Source organism: Sorex araneus, chromosome 3 (assembly GCF_027595985.1).
Source record: "Sorex araneus isolate mSorAra2 chromosome 3, mSorAra2.pri, whole genome shotgun sequence".
Classification (NCBI taxonomy): domain Eukaryota; kingdom Metazoa; phylum Chordata; class Mammalia; order Eulipotyphla; family Soricidae; genus Sorex; species Sorex araneus.
Genome location: NC_073304.1, coordinates 170,930,586 through 170,935,175, shown reverse-complemented (window position 1 = coordinate 170,935,175; position 4,590 = coordinate 170,930,586).

The window sequence follows — 4,590 nt, the reverse complement described above, 5'->3', positions numbered from 1 at the left end:
TTTTGGTTGCTCTTTTTTCTTTTTTTGGGGGGTTTGTTTTGTTTCAGTGTGGGGCTGGGGCTGGAGCTGGAGCTATAGTACAGCGGGTAGGGCATTTGCCTTGCAAGCCGGGTTCGATCCCCAGCATCCCATGTGGTCTCCAGCGCACTGCCAGGAGTAATTCCTGAATGTAGAGCCGGGGTAACCCCTGTGCATCCCCAGGTGTGACCCAAGAAACAAAACAAAACAAACAAAAAAGTGTGGGGCCACCCTTGGTTGTAGTCAGGGTTTACTCCTGGCAGGGGTCAGGGAGACCAAATGCAGTGCCAGGGATCAACCCTCGCTGCGGGTGAGGCAAGAGCCTTACCCACTTTACTATCTCCCGCGAAAAGCAAGCGTCCTTCCGGCCCACTGGACAGTCTCTCAGACCCCCTGTGCTAGTGGTTTGATTGACTGAAGGTCTGGAGAGGAGGTGTTGGAAGCCTGGGGCTCAGAAGGATAAGACGCTGAGAAGCAGCTTCATTCCGTTGAACCCCTCTGTTAGAGGGAGACTCTGGGAGCACTATATTCCCCCCCCACACACAAACACTCCCAAGGGCTGTATCAGATCCCCAGGGACGGCATGTCAAAGTGGAGGAACAGCAAGCCCGACAGGGAGCTCCCTGGTTCCGCCAGCCTGCAGGAGGGTGCCATCCCTCCGGCAAGGGTGCGGGACTCCCAGCTCTCTGGGTCCTGGGGAGAAGTGGGTACCCACCGGCTTCGCGCAGGTTGGAGCCTGAGGATCCAGACCGAACCACCAGGGGGCGACAGAGAGGCCGGTAGGTCCCTCCCCGTCCCCACCCACACGCACCTGAAGGCCAAGAAGGGCGGGCCTCACCTGGCTCAGTTAACCCCCTCCTGCCTAGCCTGTCCTCGGGCTGTCATTCCTAGAACTGGAACTGGGAGGGGGGGGGGGGTAATCTGATGACGCAGGAGTGCCGCCTAAGAGAGAGGTTAGGATGACGCTGAATTCAGTTTCCAGTCCCTCGGACCCCGGTCCTCGTCGGGGCGATCAGCGTTTCCTGTCTACGGTGATAACTATCCACCTGCACTGGGCCTCGTTGGCGGAGTCCTGAGCTCAGAGGCAGCCGCGGAGCCCAGACTTCCGGGTTCCCCGCAGGCGAGGGCCCCTCGCAAAGACTCGCCGCAGGGCCGGTGGGTAAAGGGTAGAGGCACAGACCCCGAGGACTGGGCCTGGGGACAGGTAGTCAGTTCCGATCTGGCCCCGGAGGGAACCGGATTACGCAGCGCCCAGACGCCGGGTTTTGGGTGTCGCTCCTCGAGGACCGGGCAGCTTTCCAGGACTCCGACCCGCCCGGGTTCCGAGGCGGCGGCGTGCTGGCCCACAAGGTGTTAAACCCGAGGGGTGGGAGCGGGGTCAGGACTCCTTCCTGCCTTCCCTCCCGCCAGCAGCGCCACCTCCGAGTCCACCCGGCTGGCACGCAAGGAGTTAAGTCTGCCCGCAATCTGCAAGACTGGAGCCCGCGAGGGGGAGGGGGCAGTAGGGAGGGGGGCAGCAGGGAAAGGGGGAAGCCGACTGCAGGGAGACAGCGCCAGGAACCCCCCTCCCAGGGGACCTGGCCCCTAGGCCCCCAGCCCCAAAAGAGGCCCTGCCCTCCCCGGGGTCGTGCTCTCTCCCCGCGCCCTGCCCCCGCCCTGCAGCTTTGTGTCCCCAGGAGGGTGGGCTGCAGGATTTCCAGCCAAGCCTTGGCTGCCTGCTCAGTTTTTCCAAACCCTCCAGTCGGGGGAAGGCGGGAGCCCTGTCAGGATAAGAGTCCCTCCCCCACTTCCCTGCCGGCCGCTCTCCCCAGCCTCGCTCTTCCTCTCTCCAACTCCTTCCCCTTCCCGACCCCGGCCCCTGCGCCCCAGCCCCACCGCTCCGGGCTCCCAAGTTCCGGGTTCAGCTTGGAGGGGCCGGCTGGGCCCCCCGCGTTCTGGGAGGGGCGCTGGGAAAGTCAACCCCCGCCCGCGACCCTGAGACCTGCAGGGCGCCGACCCGACTCCCAGCCTGGCGCCCGCGCCGTCCCTGGACGTGGCCGGAGACCCAGGGGGTCTCGCGGCCCGGGATGGAGGCGGTGCCGGGGGATGCCGGCTGAGCTGGGTAGCAGGCTCTGTGCCGCCGGTGCCAGGCCCTGGGGCAGGCTTCGAGGAGGGGGGCAGAGCGTTGGCACGGTCCTGTCCAGCAGGTCTATTATATAATAATCACCATCTATCAGCAAGCCAGACAGCTGGAGAGAGTGGGGAAGCCAGGACGGCCGGATCCGCTCCTCCTCCGGGGCCCAGGAAAGTGTCTCCACCAAGACGGGAGTGTGGGCGCAGCCCAGAAGTGCAAGGAGGTGGGGGTCCAGGGACAAGTGAGGGGCGCGGGGCTGTCCGAGGGCGGCCCCGCAAGCCCCGCCCCCCAGAACGCTGACTGACAGCGCCCCAAGCCAATGGGGAAATTCACTGCGGGGCTCCGCGTTAACCCTTGCTTGGGTCCTTAAGTTGCTTTAGGGGATAGAGCCCCTTCCTAGGGACCCTTCTCCAGCCCTAAATCCCTCCCACCTTCTTGTGCACCGGGACGACGAGAAGTGCCAACTGGAGGAGTCTTTCGCCCGGTCGTTTCGGGAACTAAGCTCAGCTCAGCAGCAGCGCGGGCGCCGCCCCCGGCCCCCCTTCCCGCCCCAAAGTGTCTTATAAACTGTAGTCGTGTCTGTACACCCCGTAGTTCCCGAATCAGCCCCGCACGGTGCTCGCACGCCCACACCGCGCCGCCAGCAGGCACCCTCGCACACCCAGGTTGCCGTCAGCGCTCAGCTAATTCGCCGACACACCTGTGACACTCGGGGTGTCACAGAGACGCGCGAATGCGCGGAAACACCTGGAGGTGGTTCCCCGAATTGGCCAGTAGAGGGAGCCGCTACATTCCTGCACGGGGCCGCCGACCTCTAAGTTCTGGGCTCGCACCCTCGAGGGTTCCACCCAGAACTCGGGGCTGCCCAGAACTCCGCGCCCCGACCTGGAACCTCCGCTGGGGAATGAGTCACAGCCCCACCCTGGGGGGCGCTCCCCATGGCTGCTCCCCGGGCCTTGCCCAATGCTCCGGAATTTTTGTGTTCTGCTTTTACCAGACCCTGGCAACCTTGCGGTCACTCGCCCCTTAGATTCTTGAATTCCGGACCTCCCAGAAACCCGGCGTTGTGCCCACCGGTTCATGTGATTTGTCAATTTTCTCACTGAGCGGGAAATTGATCTACATACATGAAATGAGCCCTTCTCAGGGCCATCCTGCCTTGTGGGACCTGAAGATTCGGGAAGGGGAAGTCAAATCCTACTGTCCTGCTCTGGGGTGGATTCTGGAAGGCTCTGGGATCTCTCATGCCAGAATGTGGTTTTCTGCTCTTCAGTTTTCTCTTCGTTTATTTTCTTTCTTTTGCCGCACTGGACGGTGCTCAGGGGCTGCTCCTGGGCTTGGTGGTTAGGGGTCACTCTGGGTGGCGGTGGTGCAGGGGGGTGGGGGGGTGGACCCTGGCGTGCTGCAGTCCCGTGAGCGAGCTGTCTCTCCAGCAATTTTCTCTTTCTTTAAAGGAAAACAAGGACCAGAGTGACAGCACAGCGGGGAGGGTGCTGGCCTTGGGGGTAGCTAGGTCTGATTCTGGGCTTCCCATATGGTCTCCCCCCCTCACCCACCCCAACCATGAGTGTTCCCTGAGTATAGAGCCAGGAGAGTCCTGAGCATCTAGGTGTGGTCTCAAAACAACGACAACTACTACAGGAAAAAAAAAAAAGGTAGAAGAACACCTCCCTCACTGGGTTGCAGTGTGATAATTCAACAAGTGAGCTCTTAGGAACTGGGGAAAGCTTTTTTTTGGTTTTTCTTTTTGGGTTACACCCATTGATGCTCAGGGGTTAGTCCTGGCTCTTCACTCAGGAATTACTCCTGGCGGTGCTGGAGGACCATATGGGATGCCAGGCATCGAACCTGTTGTGCCCTACCCTTTGTGCTATTGCTCAGGCCCGAGAAACTGGGGAAAGTTTTGTTGAGGTAGAGAAAACATGTATGGAAAGTGCCTTGCAAACTGTGATGTGTTACAAAAGTATCCATAGGGGTTATTATGTGATCTTTTTTTCTCAGGGTTAGGAGACCCCCCCCCCCACCCTCCAGACACTGCCCAGTGCCCAGCTGCTGGCTCTGCTGGTCCTTTAAGCGTGTCTCCAAAGCATCACCCAGCTTACTCACTTGAGTGCCATGGAGACTGTTGAGGGGAAGACCTTCTGGAACCTTGGGGGTCAGAGACAGGAGAAACACGTCCTAGCGAGAAGCAGGCCCTCGGAGTGGGCAGGGACGGAGGTCAGTGAGAGCTAGGGCGATGTGAGAGGGCGCTGCAGGACTCACACTGGGGAGCCGCTCAGAGGACTGGAGCATGAACCTGGGGTCTACTCCCGGGTCCTATAAGGAGACCTTCCTCCTGCCCAATACTGTCTGGGAGTAGAGGTGTGCTTCCCACCCCCAAAATAGGCAGGAGAAAAGGGGCTTGCTAGTGAGTGCCCTTCCTTTCTGGGATATTTTTTTGGGGGGGTAGGTTTGGGGCC